We start from the raw sequence: 17,089 nt of genomic DNA on the forward strand, positions 1-17,089 counted from the left end.
TCCATAGTTTCAGTTATTTACTTATTATGAAATATACCATACATTCAAAAAGGTAATATCTTTCAAAGTATGATATAACTAGTATATATATAGGAAATTTCCAAAGTTATTATGAGTACCATAGTTCCAGTCATTTCCTTGTTGTGAAATATAACATATATACAAAAAGGTATAGATTTCAAATTACCATTTAGCAAGTAACTATAGAACAAATTTCAAAAGATGCTGTGGGTTACAGTTCCACCATTTCAATTCTTTCCTTCTAACTATTCTAATACCCTAGCAACTAAGGAAAAGAAAATTATATTAATATTCAGTATTCATAATCCTTTGTTAAATTCCATCTTGTCTGTTGCTACTCCTCCCTCTAGTTCAATCACTTTCCTGATCTTCAGGAATGTCTAGGCAGTGACCACTCCAACCTGTTCATGTTGAAAAGGGTGTCAACTTTATAAGCAAAGGGGACACATCTAGTCCATGTTCTTGAAGAGGCTATTGCCTCTGGGTTTTGGGACTTAGCTGACATAGGAACACTCTGAGGGATCTAAGTTTCTGATGAATAAACTCAGTGAATGAAACCTTTATAGAGTCTCAGATAGGGATCTGGGCACTCTTTAAGGTTTTGGGGACTACTGTTGACTTGGGCCTATCATACTGTGGTCATTTGGCATGTCTGGTGAGACTTGCATAGGAGTAACCTCCAGGACAATCTCCTGGCTCTATTTAAATTCTCTTAGCCATTAAGACCTTATTTTGTTGCCTTTCTTTTACCCCTTTTGGTCAAAAAGCATTCTCAGTCCCTTGGTGCCAGGGTCAGGCTCATTCTTGGAATCCATGTCCCATGTCACCAGAAAAGCTCATTCATCTTGGGGGGTCCTGTCCCACGTTGGGGGGAGGGTGATCAGTCTATTTGCTTAGAATTTATTTAGGCTTAGAGAGAGAAAGTCCACATTTGAGCAACAAAAGGGGTTCTCTGGAGGTAACTCTAGGCATAATTACAGGTGAGCTTAGCCTCCTCTCTACAGCCATTAGTTTCACCCATACAAGACTCAATAATATTGAGGGTTTGTCAAGTAACTTTTTATATCATAGCATGAATCATGGTGGGTCATTATACCACCATGATGTTTTACTGTGGTTGGCTTGAAGTCCTTAAGAGAACAAGATACCTCTTTTTCTTTTTGCTTCTTATCTTAGTGGAAAAGATCTGTCTTATTCAAAGCTGAACCCTTTCTTCGTCCCTGAATCCCATACCATCTGTCAATCATGACCCCTTCTCACCTGTATTTTTCACTTCACCCTCTCTAATAGTTCTTTCCCCTTCCTCAAAGACATATATTCAATTTTGTCTTTGTTTATAAATGTGTCTAACTCATGCATTTGGACATGTTTCGCTCAATAATAATTATCTAAAACAAAAAAGGAAAAATCTGAGTATAACTCCTTGCTCTACATCTTCATATGAATGTCTTGCCAATCCAAAAATTTATGTCCCATGTTAAACTCCTGTCTTTTCCCACTCTCATCTAAACCTGGTCTTCCTGTGTTTTATGTGATTATTGACACTTCTTTGTTGTCTTCATCTTCTACATTGGCCATAGCCATCCTACCTTTCCACTCCAAGCCCTTCATCTTCTCTCACTTGAATTAATGCAGTGGTCTTTTAACTGGTCCACTTGCCTTCCATATAGTACTCTTTCCATATTGCCTGCTATAACATTTCCTGGAGTTTGTCGTACAGAGTATTACTAAGAATTATTTGGGAAAAATTAAGTTTGGGACACCGTAGTTTAAACAAAATAAAACTGGTTTCTTCAGGGTGTCATGAACTGCAAAGGGTCTGAGGTTTTATTCTACTTACAAGCTAACAAGTTAGCCTGTCAGTTTCATGTATGCCGGCAGAAGACATGAGACACTTGAATCCAAGTTAGAGGACTTTATTACTCACAGCAACAGCAGTAACCAAGCTATCAACACTTTTTTGCACCAGTTCCGGGGCCTCAATTCTAGCTACAGGGTGATGCAAATAGGATCAGTGGGTTGTATTATAAGGGAGGTACTCCAAGCCTAGAGAACCTAAATCTTCTATAGTAGGCATAAGCCTGCTTGCCCTTTGTTTTGGCGGAAGACTCTTATCTCTTTTCTAAGGCTATACATGCATCCTTGAAAACATTACCCAAAACAAAGGCTATCCATGCCTCTGCTCTGAAGATACCAAAACCACAAGAAACCCATAGAGAATTGTTTCCGAACACAGGATTTCTCAGACACTTTAACATGCTGAAATGTATTATATCTTCCCAATAGAATATGGAGAATTTTCCAACTTATTAGACCAATTAATGGAGCATTTTTACCAGATTCCAGTGGAACATAATTTTGAAAATAGTGGTCAATAGATTAAAGCCAGAATTCCTTGGTCCTCCTTACGTAATGTACTTTTTCCTTCAACCACCCAAGACCATCTTTCCCATAATCATATTATGCCATGATTATCTTATTGCAGTGTTGTTCATTGTTCTTTTCCAACAACGTGAAGTATACTTTCTCCTCTGTCCCCCTTCTCCCCACTTAAAAGTACTGCTTATCCTTTAATCCTCATTTCAGTTACATCCATGAAGCCTTTTCATATTCTTCAAATGAAATGTGAGTCAACCCTTTTCTTGCATGGTCACAGTAATTCCCTTCTTTTTCTATTATATACTTATCCACATTCTATCTTATGACAGAATTAGCCCTATAATTTTTCACAGTCTCTTAGAATATATGCAAGACCTACATCCTAAGGCTTTCGGAGCTAAGCACATAATGGATGCTCAGTAAATGTTGAACAAATAGCTTAAGGTTCCCATTTTACAGTATATCATTGTGCTACTCGTATTCCAGTCTCACGTGGCCGTCTCCAAAGATCAAAATGGGTATATTCATAAAACATACTAAAACCTAAAAGGTTATTGCATTTAGACTTATTAAACCAAAGGAAACAATTTCTGGAGTATAAGGAATTGCTTTCTCATTCTCTATTATTCAAACTGTAATTGTTTTAGAAAGAAAGTTATAATTCCATTCATTTTAAGAAGAGACACGTAAAGAACTTCTGTGGTTGATTTTTAAAACTGCAAGTTCACTTTTCTTCCACCTCAAATGGTTTGTAATATCAATGTCTATTAATCCATTTTAGAGCCTCATTTAAGAGTTAGTGGTAGAAGGAGAGTAGCCTGTACATCTGTGAAAGAAATTCAAGTCTTTCTCCAAGTAACAGTGTGATATACCACAATGTACAAAAACTTAACACAGATGAAAGTAAACCTACCAAGAATAGTGTATCTTATTTTGGCTTGTTAATGTTCAAGGATTTTCAAAGCTTACAAAATTTTTTAAAGAACTGATTTTGTATAAGGATATCCTTCTACTAATCAGGGAAATAAATAATAAACAAAAACAAAAAAAAACAAATTTTCACCCATCAGGTCAACTGTTGGCAAGGGTGTGGGGAAACGGATACTTTCCTGCAGTGATGTGTAGAAATATACATTGCTATAGCCACTTTGGAGGGCAATTTGCCCATATCCATTTTTTTTCCGCATTTTTGTAGAGTACTTGTAAGGTTTATAGAAAAATCATGCAGAAACTACAGAGTTCCCGTATACCCCATCCACTGTACACACAGTTTTCATATTATTAACATTTTGCATTAGTGTGGTTCCTTTGTTACAACTGATGCTGCATTATTATTGTAATTATATTAACCAAAAGCTATTGTTTACATTAATGTTCACTCTTTGTTTTGTATAGTTCTAGTCTGGTAACATATATACAACCTAAAATTAACCATTTTAGCCACTTTCAAGTATACAATTCAGTGGTATTAAATTCTCAATGTGCTACCATCACCACCATCCCTTAACAAAACTATTCCATCACCCCACACAGAAACTCTGTACCAAATGAGCATTAACTCCCAATTCCCCACCCCCATCCCTGTCCCTAGTAACCTGCATTCTAATTTCTTATTCTATGAATTTGCATATTCTAATTATTTCATATAAGTGAGATCATACAATATTTGTCTCATATGTGTACAGGGAGATATATATACAAGGATGTTCCCTGCAACATTACTTTTAATTGAAAAAAACTGAAAGTCCATCAGTAGCATCATTACTTTAAAAACTGCAGTTAGGGCTGATATATATGTACTGTCATGGATAGATATTTCAAACATGGTTGAATCAAAGCAATTCGCAGAATGATACAATTAATATGATACCATTACATTAAAAATCAGACATAAAGCAATATTATATTTTTGTTGGCATATATACATATGTATATGAATATATTCAGAAAGGTCTGGAAATGGTAACTGGCTACCAGAAGGAACTGGGATTGCTCCCTGTAACCCTGTAATGTTTTTAAATCATTTCTCCCTTTAACATTTTATTATGAAATATATTCTAACTTACAAGACAGTTTTAAAAATAATACAAACCCCATACAGAGAACTCCTGCATACCCTTACCGCCAGTACCCGATCTACCAATTGTTTTTTTGCCATATTTGCCATATCATTCTGTCTATTCGTCTATTTCTCAATCCTTTTTCTGAACACCCAAGTGTAGGTTGCATATATTATGTTCTAACGTTCAATACTGCCTTGAACATTACTTAAGACACATATTCATTTACATGACCACCTTATGTACAGTTATCAAGTTTAAGCATTTTAACATTGATATTAGGCTTTCTGTCTATATTCCAGTTATATTATGTCCCAATAATATCCCTTTGAGTTTTGTCTCCTCCCTTGCTAGATCCCATCTAGGATCATTTATTGCATTTAATTGTTACTGTCTCTTTAGTTGCTCTTTCTTTCATTCTTTTAAGTTGTGGGAACATATATACAGTATAAGCTTTCCCATCTAAAACACTGCCAGTCATACCATTCATTCAGTGAGATTAATCACATTCACGATATTGCAGTACCCTCACCACCATCCATTACTAAACTTTCCCATCTCCCAAAACAAAAACTCTACACCCATTTTGCATTAACTCCCCATTCCCCCTGCTCCCTCCAACCCATACTCTACTTTCTGTCTCTGAGCTTGCATATTCTCTGATATTTTCTTTGTAGTTACTATGGGGCTTAAATTTAACATCCTAAATCTATAACAATCTCATTTGCTTAGATACCAAATTAACTTAATAGTATACACAAACTATGTTCCTATACTCTTACATCCCCCCACCTTTATGTAGTTCTTGTAACACTATACATGTTTATACATTATGAGTCCAAAACTAATGATTGATTGTACGTTTTATGCATTTGCCTTTTAGATCCTGTAGGAAGTAACAAGTGGAATTACAAATCAATAATAAAATAGTAATGGCATTTATATATATACCCAAGTCATAACCCTCAATGGAGACCTTTATTTCTTCATGTGGCTTTGATCTATCATGTATTGTCCTTTGTCCTTTCCTTTCAATCTGCAGAACTCTTTAGCATCTGTTTTAGGTTTATGGTTTAGTGATTATGAACTTTCTCAGCTTTTACTTATCTGAGAAAGTTGTAATCTTGCCCGCATTTTTTTTTATTTTGAAATAAATTCAAAGTTATATGAACAGTTGCAAAAACAATACTAGCCCCATACACAGAATTCCATCATACCCTGACCCCCCTCCCCCAATAGCTCAATCCACCAACTTTAACATGCTGTGACATTGCTATTTATTTCCCTCCCTCCCTATCATCCATCATCTGTTGCTCTGTCTTCTGAACATATGAGAGTTAGCTGCACACATCCTTGAGCATTCACTATAATTCACGTATACACTTCCCATGAACAAGAACATTCTTTTATGCAACCCCATTAAGCGCAGCTAAGAAGTAGAAGAGATTAAACAATGATACAAAGCTTACATTCTGTATTTCCTTTTCCTTATGTCTCAACTGTGTCCCTTTGAGCCACCTGTCCTCTATCCTCCTGTCCCATCCAAGTTCATCCTTAGCATTCAATTGTCATCTAGTTAGACTGTCTTTTTTTTTTTTTTTCAGTTGTGGAAACATATATACAGCCTAAATCTTCCCATTCCACTCCCTCCCTAGCCTTTCATTAGTGGGATTAATCACGTTTAGAATGTTGTAATGCTCTTTCCCACCATCCATTACTAGAAATTTCCCTTCACCTCAAACAGCAACCCTACACTCATTTCTTAACTCCCCATTGCCCCTTCCCCCATTTCTCTTACCCCAAACTCTACTTTTCATCTCTATGGTTATATTCTCTGATAATTTCTTTGTGTTTACTGTGGAGCTTAAAATTAACCTCTTAAATCCTTATCAATCTTGTTTTTCTTTGATACCACCTTCACTTCAATAGGGCACATAAACTATGTTCCTATACTCCTGCATTCCCCCACCTTTATATAGTTGTCTAAAATTACATATTTTGCACTGAGTTCAAAACCACTGATTTGTCCTTAGAGTTTGTGTATTTTATATCATGTAGGAAGTAACTAGTGGACTTACAGTTCAAAAATTATTGACTTCTATTTGTATTCCATTGTGGTTGGAGAATGTGCTTTGAGTATTTTCAATTTTTTTTTTAATTTCTTGAGGCTTGTTTTATGTCCCAGCTTATGGTCCCTTCTGGAGAAAGATCTGTGATCACTAGAGAAAAGTGAGTGTCCTGGTGATTTGGGATGTAAGGTACTATATATGTCTGTTAAAATTCTCTGTATCTCTTTCTCCTTTCCCTGTCTCTCTGCCAGCAGGGCTCCCCTCAGAATCTGAAGTAGAGCAGGTATTTCATCGGCAAAGGCTCTCAGCATTTGTTTGTCTGTGAAACATTTAAGCTCTCCCTCAAATTTGAAGGAGAGTTTTGCTGGATAAAGTATTCTTGGCTGGAAATTTTTCTCACTCAGAATTTTAAATATATCGTGCCACTGCCTTCTCGCCTCTATGGTGGCTGCTGAGTAGTCACAACTTAATCTTATGTTGTTTCCTTTGTATGTGGTGAATTGCTTTTCTCTTGCTGGTTTCAGAACTTGCTCCTTCTCTTCAGTATTTGACAGTCTGATCAGAATATGTCTTGGAGTGGGTTTATTTGGATTTATTCTATTTGGAGTTCGCTGGGCATTTATGCTTTGTGTATTTATATTGTATAGAAGGTTGGGGAAGTTTTCCCCAACAATTTCTTTGAATACTCTTTCTAGAGCTTTACCCTTCTCTTCCCCTTCTGGGACACCAATGAGTCTTAAGTTTGGACATTTTATTTTATGTATCATATCCCTGAGATCCATTTTGATTTTTTTTATTTTTTTCTCCATTCTTTCTTTTGTTCTTTCATTTTCTGTTCTGTGGACTTCTAGGACACTGAGATGTTGTTCGGCTTCCTCTTAGTCTTGTATTGTGAATATCCAGTCTTTTTAATTTGGCCAACAGTTTCTTTTATTTCCATAAGATCTTCTATTTTTTAATTTACTCTTGTAATTTCTTTATGCTCTTCGAGGGTCTTCTTTATGTCACACATATCCTGGGCCATGGTCTTCTTGATGTCCTTTAAATCCTTTGCCATGTTTTCATTCCTTGATTGTAGTTATTTGATTAATTTTGTAAGGTGTAGTGTATCTTCCAATATTTTGGTTTGTGTGTTTGGGATTGGGTTCTCCATATCATCTGGTTTTATCATATGCATTAAGATTTTCTGTTGTTTTTGGCCTCTTGTCATTTGATTTGCTTGATAGGGTTCTTTCAAGTTGTAAAAAAAAATACCAATCTGATTTTTCAGAAATACAAGTTGGTGGTGTACACTTTCTCTAACTAACCAGCAGATGGCGTCTGTGAGTCACCTATACCCCTCAAGTCAGTTCTCCACCTTGTTCCCGCGGTGTTTGGGGAAATGATTCTTGTGGGTTCAGTTGGAGAACTCAGTTTGGGTGTGTTGCTGGAGCTGTCCGCCCTGAATGTGGGGTGTGTGTATGGGTGGCCAGGGAGGAAGGGCAGTCCTAATGTTCAAATCTTCCAGGATCCCGGAGATTCAAGGCTGCCACAAGAGTCTAAGCCTTCATTTCAGTTCAGCCCCAGACCCTCTCTCTCGGTGATCCATAAACCACCGGACTTGGCATAGCGTCCCTGGGTTCTCTGAGTGGATTCTCCCTCCCAGCCACACTCCTCCAGGATCTCAGCTGAAGGAATGCTGTGCTACATCACCAGTGCATGCCATCCCTCATGGAAAGTCCTGGGCCACTGGGCCATGCAGTGGTGTGCTCTCAGCCTGAGGCAAAAAAATGGCTGAATGGGGCATCTCAGCCCCCTCCTTCTCACACAGTTCCTCCTTCCCCGCTCCAGGACAACTGTCGGGACTCTGGGCTGTGGGGGGCCAGCTGTGAGCTGCGGGGTTTCTTTCTGCTTCCGGCTCTCCCCTCCGTTCCCCCGAACCCAAGGGTATCTGCCGCAGGCTATCTTCCCGGCCAAACACTGAGAGGCTGGCCCAGCCCCCTCTTGCTGTGTTTTACTGCGTGGTTCTCACAATCGCAGCTGCAGCTGCTCCTTTTTTTTTTTTTTTTAAAGAGCCAGCTGGTCTCCATATGCTGAACCCTGGCTTCCCCAGCCCGCCGCACGGCCGCAGGTCTTCCAACCAGCTTACTCACTCATTTCAGAATGCAGACTCCCGGTTTCACCAAGTATACAGCCCCTCTGGAGCTAGGAGCCCTCGTCCAGCTGGCACACTGCTGTAACCGGTATTCTAGGTCACTTTCTGGTTTTTAGCTAGTGTTTTTCACAGAGGCATTTTTTTCACCCTGTCTCAGCTAGCCGCCATGTTAGTTTCTCCTTGCCCTCATTTTTGAAAGACATTTTGCCAGATATAGAATTCTTGGATTGAAATTTTTTGCTTTCAGCACTTTAAATATGTCTTACCTCTAACTTCTTGCCTCCATGGTTTCCAATGAGAATGCAGCAAGTAATCTTATTGGGGGTCCCTTGTATGTGATATGTTGCTTTCTCTTATGGCTTTCAGAATTCTCTCTTTATTGTTGGAATTTGAGCATTTCTGATTAGAATATGACACAGCATGGGTCTATCTGTGTTTATCCTATTTGGAGTTCATTGAGCATCTTGGATGTACATATTTGTGTCTTTTGTTAAATTTGGGAGGTTTTCAGCTATTATGTCCTTGAATAGTCTCTCTGCCCCTTTCTTTCTTTCTTCTCCTTCCAGGACTCCCACAGTGCATATATTGGTATGCTTGATTCTGTCCCACAGGTTCCTCAGGCTCTGTTCACTTTTCTTCATTCTTCCCTCTTCCTGTTCCTCAAACTAGATGATTTCAATTGTCTTATCTTCAGGTTCACTGATTGTTTCTTCTGCTAGTTCCAATCTGCTGTTGGACCCCACTATAGGGAATTTTCAGTTTCTGTTACTGTGATATTCAGCTCTGTTTGGTTCCTTGCCATAATTTCCATCTCTCTATTGACATTCTCTTTGTGTTCATCTATCATTTGCCTGATTTCCTTTAGTTCTTTGTCCATGTTGTTTTCCTTTAGCTCTTTGAGCATATTGAGGACCATTTTTAAAAAAATTATTTGTCTAAAATGCCCCAGGTCTGATCCTCCTCATTGGTGGTTTCTAAAGCTTTATTTAATCTTCTCTGTTGCCTGGGCCATCACTTCCTGTTTCTTTGTATGGTTTGTAACCTTTTGTTGGAATCTGGAGATTTTAATATTTTAATGTGTTATCACTGAAATTTAGACTCTTCAGTGTCTGTTCCTTAAGCTTGCATCCAGCTAGTACTATGACTGAGTTTATCTTGAATGCCAAAAGAAAAGGATAGGAAACCAAAGAAATCACATTTCCCAGTCTTTGCAGATTGACCTGTGCAGGTTCTCTTCTTCAGGGCTTATCCATACAATGGGTTGTATGAGAATAGCTCTGGGCTAAAGCATAGAGGCCACTCTGATCCTTTCTGCACATGTTGCTTATCTTGGGCATGAGCATGTGACCCTAGGAATTCCATTATACAGTTAAGGAATGTCAGCTCTTCCCTAGGAAACCATTTCCTCATGGTCCAGGTCACTGCACTATATGTCCTAACAGCTAGCAGTCTCTTGCCCCAGGCAGCCATGACTTGACTGATCTCCCACAGTGTTCTATAGGGGAGCTCAGCAAGCCACCTTCTACATTCAGGGCAAGTTCTGGGATGGTAAGTCCCTCCGGCCACACCAGACAGATTGTGCCAAACATACAAGCTCCCAGTATGTGCACAAGGGCCAGCTTGGACCCTCTGGTACCAGGACCAGGAATCCCCACTGGGATGACTGGCTGGCTCCTTTCCAAGCTGGTGACTGTGGGAGGGGGGCCAGCAAGGGTGAGGTGCTACTGCTTTTAAGAAGACTTTTTCTTAATTCGGTAATCACTCTGTTACTGCAGTCCTAAGTAACAGGAGCCCTGAGAAAGAAGTTTCTTCCAGTTCTTGCCGTTTGTTCAAGCTTTTGTGGGGGGACCAAGCCCTGAAGCATCTCACTCCACCATCTTGATCAGGGTGGGGTGCCCCCCCTTTTATATTATGGTAAAATATATATAACATAAAAATCATTTTAACCATTTTTACATATACAATTCTGTGGCATTAAATACATTGATAATGTTGTACAACTTTTGCCACTGTGTATTTCTAGAACATTTTCATTATCCCAAACATAAACTCATACCCATTAAGCAATAACTCCTTATTCCTCCTTCCCCCCAGCCCCTGGAAACTACTATTCTGTTTTCTATCTCTAAATTTGCTTATACTAAGTATTTCATATAAGAAAAATCATGCAACATTAGCCATTGTATGTCTGGCTTATTTCACTCAACGTGATGTCTTCAAAGTTCATCCACGTTGTAGCATGTATCAGAATTTCATTTTTTATGGCAGAATAATGTTCCCTTGTAGGAATATACCACATTTTGTTTATCCATTCATCTGCTGATGGACACTTGTATTTCTTCTGCCTTTTGACTGTTTTGAACAATGCTGTTGTGAACACTGGTATACAAATATCTGTTCAAGACCCTGTTTTCAATTCTTTTGGGTATATACCTAGAAATGGTCATACGGTACTTCTATTTTCAACTTTCTGAGGAACCACCAGACTGTTTTACTGTTTTCCACAGCAAGTGCACATTTTACAATCCCCCAACAATGTCTGTGTTCCTATTTTTCCACATCCTTGCCAAAACTGTTAATTTCCATTTTTTTCATAATAGCTGTCCTAATGGGTGTGTTTAAAAAAACTTTTTACAGGGGAAATGTATTCATCTATTATGTAGTTTTTATTTTGATTTTTTTAGAAATTTTCAAAAAAAAACAAAGGTGGTATAGTTAAATATATATAAAAGAAAAGGATTTGGGCAGCAGTTTGGTGGCATGAACACTGTCCAGATCTGGACACTTTGCAGACCCAGAAATTGAATTTTAACTGTGCAGACAGTGTGTATCCAGCTCTGGATACCTTGTGTGCACTGACCAAACATAAAAATCTATGGGCATTGATAACCAAAGTGCTAATCTGTTCATTAATTCATCATAGTATACTGCCAAAGAGACCAAAATATCATATCCACTAATCAGTATACTCTCTCTCCTTATGGTAAAGTATTAGCAAAAATTAGTTAGAAGGATTTTAATGTGAGTATAGAATCAAAGCAGGAGGTTGGATTATTTTAGTGGCTAATGTCTTTAAGTTATAATTGTTTTATATAAATCAGTCTCCACTGTAGTATTTACCTGCTGAGGGGATCTCTTGCATCTGTTGGTCAGGATCTTTCCCCTGGACTTAATGAGACTTTCTATTGTGAGACTTTCTGTTTTCCACAAGTACAGTTATACCATGTCAGGAAACATATAATGCAGATGAGAGGGCTATGGATTCTTTACCTCAGCAGTTCCAGTGTTGTCTTCTCATACAATCATGTCATGATGAAGAATAGAGAAATGTGGTGTTTGCGAATAAAGATTTGTAAACTCTCAGAATTAATCATTTCTACATATGGCTACCAGTTTATATTGGTTTTTACTACAATTTTAGAGCTGTGTGGTATTCTGACGTTCCCTCCAAATTGAGGATAAACCCTCTTTGGAGCATAAGAATTGGTTCTCATAGATTAATCTTTTTTGCATAATCTCTGAACAGATTAAAATACTTGAGTTATGGGAACACATTTCCATTCTAATGGAATAAAATGTAGATTTCTTAGCTAAGAATTTATATTTGGTCAGTAAAGTATAGTGGTTAAGGTCACAAGCAGCCTTGGGTTTGAATCTTGGTTCCACTATTACTGACTGTAATTCCTTAGGTAAATCACTTAACCTTCCTAAACCTGGACTTCCTCATCTGTAAATGCCTAAATCACATGATATTCTTTGCGGTTAGGATTATTTTCTTGATAACTTGCATTATCATTAACTCCTTTTTATTCAGCTAAATATGAATTCAGCTCCAACTTTTATCAATTTTCCTGCAAAGGGGAAACCCAAACAAGGTGACACATACGAGTTGCAGGTGTGGGGTTTTTCAGCTGAACAGATTGCCCGGTGGATAGCTGACAGAACTGATGTCAATGTAAGTTTCCCTAGTTTGTAGAAAGTTACTTTAGTATCTCCTTTGACTCTTAATCAGAGGTCCTTATTGGTCTTGTGTCCATATTACTTGAGATGATAAGCAATAGTTTGGCTGTCCCTTCCTAAGTAGCATTTAACAGAATCATACTGAGGACAGGATGAAATTAGAAAGCATCCTGTATTAACCTATTGAATTCAGCATGGAGACCACTCTTTTGACCTTTTTAAAGTGCATGGGCTATCTAGCTGTACTTGGCAAATCCTTTTTAATCTAAAAGATGTTATGTTGTATACAGAATATTATACCTGTTGCATCAAATTTAAGGATATGATATAGATTATTTTGACTGGGATGAATGACTAAGTATCATTTTTCCTGGAAGTAACCATGCTAATTTTGATTACTTTTAAGTTATTTTGACCTATATAGTTAATGAATACATTTTATATTTTAAAATGTTTTTCTCTCCTTGTCCACTTAGATCAGGGTAATACGACCCCCAAATTATGCTGGTCCCCTTATGTTGGGATTGCTTTGGGCTGTTATTGGTGGGTTTGTGTATCTTCGAAGAAGCAATATGGATTTTCTCTTTAACAAAACTGGATGGGCATTTGCAGCATTGGTGAGTGAAGTTAGAAGAAAAAGTATTTAAATAAAACTTCTAATACTGCATTTTCAGGGAACCTTTCATTTATATGAGAAGTAGCATTTTGTTTATTTCTTACATGAGAGCAAGGGTTTGATATATTTTTACTTTCTGCCTTAAAATCGGTTTATTACCTCCATCATCCCATTAGGATGACCAGAGCTTTGAGGAACTGATTGTGCCCAGTTTTTTATTCATCCTAAATAATAGACAAAAGGCCTTTTCAATATGCAGTTTTGAAACTTGTGTCACCTTATTTATAATTTTTAAATAGTGTTTGCATTTTGATGTAAATATTATTGAATTGTAATTCCTGTTACCTTTGTGACAAAATATAAGCCTTAAGAAAATAATCATTTATCTGAAAAAAAATTTCTTTTTCATGTATTACTTGAACAGTATTTTTTTTTCATATCCTGCTAGTCTAATTAAGGTGAGGACTGGTCACTATGTTATATGAGTATTTACTTATTTTTTTGTTTGTTTCCTAGTGTTTTGTGCTTGCTATGACATCTGGTCAAATGTGGAACCACGTAAGAGGACCACCATATGCTCATAAGAATCCCCATACAAGACATGTGGTAAGGGAAGGCCAGGATTTCTTTCCATTGTATGCCAAAGTTAACATTAAATGTGAAATCAGTACCAGCATACAAAGGCAACTACATTCACTTTTAACTTTTCAACTTCTGCTGTGTTAGCAAGTTTCAGTTGCTGAGAAGGCCATGCAGTGCTCTTAAAAATGGGAAGCTCCTTATCCCATTTGGTGAATCCTTTTGACTAAGCTGGCTGAGAATGAAAGGCTTCATCTGAATAGAATAATTGGTCAAGTACTTGAGCATCTGCTGTTTCTATCTAGGCACTATTTAGGTATTATTAGTAATAAATAAGAAAAATGTGGTTCCTGTTTTCATGGAGTGCACATTATTGTACCTGATGCTTTTATACACTATTTTTCTCAGATATTCTCTTCTTGAGAACACAATATAAATACAATGAAAATATAAATAAATAATAAATAATACAGAAATAGCTTTTACTGTAACTAAATTTATTTACTGATGAATGGCACAGACCCAAATATGTTACATGCTTACATACACCAGGTCAATTAATATTTTTATTGGATTTTTAAAATAGCCCATTTTAGAGTTAGGCTACCAAAAGTTAATGTATATTTAAAGATTCCCTTTTGTCTTTTATCCCCAGAATTATATACATGGAAGCAGCCAAGCCCAGTTTGTAGCTGAAACACACATTGTTCTTCTGTTCAGTATCCTCTTTATAATAATTCTTGGTGCTACATTTATATTTGTCTGTTTTCTCATTATCTAGTATTTGCTCTACAGCATTTTATTCAGGGTGCTATCGTGTTAATGCAGGTCATAATATCCTTTGGAAATCATTACTGTGCTATCTGTCTTGGCCCAATAAGCTGAAAACCACCAGGGACAAAGTTGTAGTCTGATCAAGTCACGCTTATTGGCTCATTGCTGCATGGAAGACTACATACACATCAGAGGAACTGTGGGTCATCTTAACAAAGGAAAAGATAGAGTTATAGGATTTGGGGGGAAGGATGGAGTTTAGGTGAAATTTAACTGATTTTTTTTATTAGGGAAGTTGTAGTTTACAGAAAAACCATGCAGAAAATAGAGTTCCTGTATACTGCCCTCACGCACAGTTTTGCCTATTATTACTATTTTGCATTAGTGTGGTAGTCTTTGTTACAACTGATAAAGCAATATTATTATATTTATGCTGTTAACTCTAGTCCATAGTTTATATTAGGATCCACTATTTGTGTTGTAACATCCTGTGGGTTTTTTTTTAATGCAATTTTATTGAGATATATTCATATACAGTACAATCCATCCAAAGTACACAATCAGTGGCTCACCGTATCATCACACAGTTGTGCCTTCTTCACCACAATCAATTTTAGAACATTTTCATTACTCAAAAAAAAAGAGAGAGAGAGAAAACCGAAAATATCCCATACCCCTTATCCCCCCCCCCCCCGCATCATTGATTCCTAGCATTGGTGTGGTACATTTGTTACTGTTGATGAAAGAATATTAAGATATTACTATTAACTAAGAGTTTGCAGTAGGTCAGTTTTTTCCCCTATACCACTATTATTAACTCCTTGTAAAAGTTTCATACATTTGTTCTAGTTCATGGAAGAATTTTTTTATATTTATACTGCTAATCATAATCATCATCCACCACAAGATTTAATGAGTTGTACAGTCACATGTTTTAACCTCTGGCTTTCCTTTTGGTGACATATATGACCCTAAATTTCCCATCAACCACATACACATACCATTCAGCACTGTTAATTATACCCACAGTAATGTGCTACCATCACCTCTATCCCTTTCCACACATTTAAATTTTTATTCCAACATATATACAACCAAAAATTTTCCCTTTTAACCAATATATAATTCAGTGGCATTAATTACATTAAGTAATTGATTAATTAAATTAAGTTTTGGTAATGGATACCAAAACTTTTCCATCACTCAAACCCAGAAACACTACCAATTAAGCATTAACTCCCTATTCCCTACCCCACCCTAGCTCCTGTAACCTGTATTCTGGTTTCTGACTATTAATAATTTTCTTATTCCAATTATTTCATATCAGTGAGATCATGCAATATTTGTCCTTTGGTTTCTGGCTTATTTCACTCAATATGCTGTCTTCAAAGTTCATCCATGTTGTCACATATATCAGAACTTCATTCCTTTTACAAATGAATAATATTCTCTGATGAGAAATTGATGCTTAATCTTATGAGCTTCCTTGTATGTGACATGTTGCTTCTCTCTTTGAAGATTACAAAATTTTCTCTTCGTCTTTGGCATTCAACAGTTTGATCATAGCATGGCGCTGCATGAGTATACTTGAGTTTATCAAGTTTGGAGTTCATTGAGCATCTTAGATGTGCATATTTGTGTCTTTTGTTAAGTTTTGGAAGTTTTCAGCCGTTATGTCCTTGAATATTCTCTCTGCCCCTTTCTTCTCCTTCTGGGACTCCCACAATGCATACATTTTATGCTTGATTCTGTCCCATAGTTTCCTCAGGCTCTGTTCACTTTTCTTCATTCTTTCTTCTTCCTGTTCCTCAAACTAGATGATTTCAATTGTCTTATCTTCAGGTTCACCAATTGCTTCTTCTGCTAGTTCCAATCTGCTGTTGGACCCAACTGTAGGGAATTTTCAATTTCTGTTACTGTAGTCTTCAGCTCTGTTTGGTTCCTTGTCATAATTTCCATCTCTCTACTGATACTCTCTTTGTGTTCATCTATCATTTGCCTGATTTCCTTTAGTTCTTTGTCCATGTTGTTTTCCTTTAGCTCTTTGAGCATATTGAGGACCATGTTTTAAAAGTCTTCGTCCGGAATGCCCCAGTTCTGATCCTCCTTATTGGTGCTTTCTAAAGCTTTATTTAATTAACTTCTCCTTTGTCTGGGCCATTACATCCTGTTTCTCTATGTGGTTTGCAATCTTCTCATGCAACTTGGACATTTTGATATTTTAGTGTGTTATGGCTCGAATTTAGAGTCTGAGATGTCTGTTCCTTAAGATTATATCCAGGTAGTGTTATGGCAGAGCTTTCCTTGAATGCTGGAGCTGACAAAAAATAAAAAGAATATGAAGGGAAAAAGAAAACATCTTTCCCAGTCTTTGCAGATTGACATGTGTGATCTCCTTCAGGGCTTATCTATACAGAAGTTTGGAGAATAGCTCCAGGCCAAAGCGTAGGGGCCTTCCTGATCCTTTCTGCACATGCCTCTTGTCTTGGGCATGCAT

The 17,089-nt window shown here is 37.2% G+C and overlaps 1 pseudogene; it reads left to right on the forward strand.

Moving 5' to 3' along the window:
- Nucleotides 1–17,089, forward strand: part of LOC119525947 — a 43,104-nt pseudogene that overhangs the window by 25,022 nt on the left and 993 nt on the right.

Source organism: Choloepus didactylus (assembly GCF_015220235.1).
Source record: "Choloepus didactylus isolate mChoDid1 chromosome Y unlocalized genomic scaffold, mChoDid1.pri SUPER_Y_unloc2, whole genome shotgun sequence".
Classification (NCBI taxonomy): domain Eukaryota; kingdom Metazoa; phylum Chordata; class Mammalia; order Pilosa; family Megalonychidae; genus Choloepus; species Choloepus didactylus.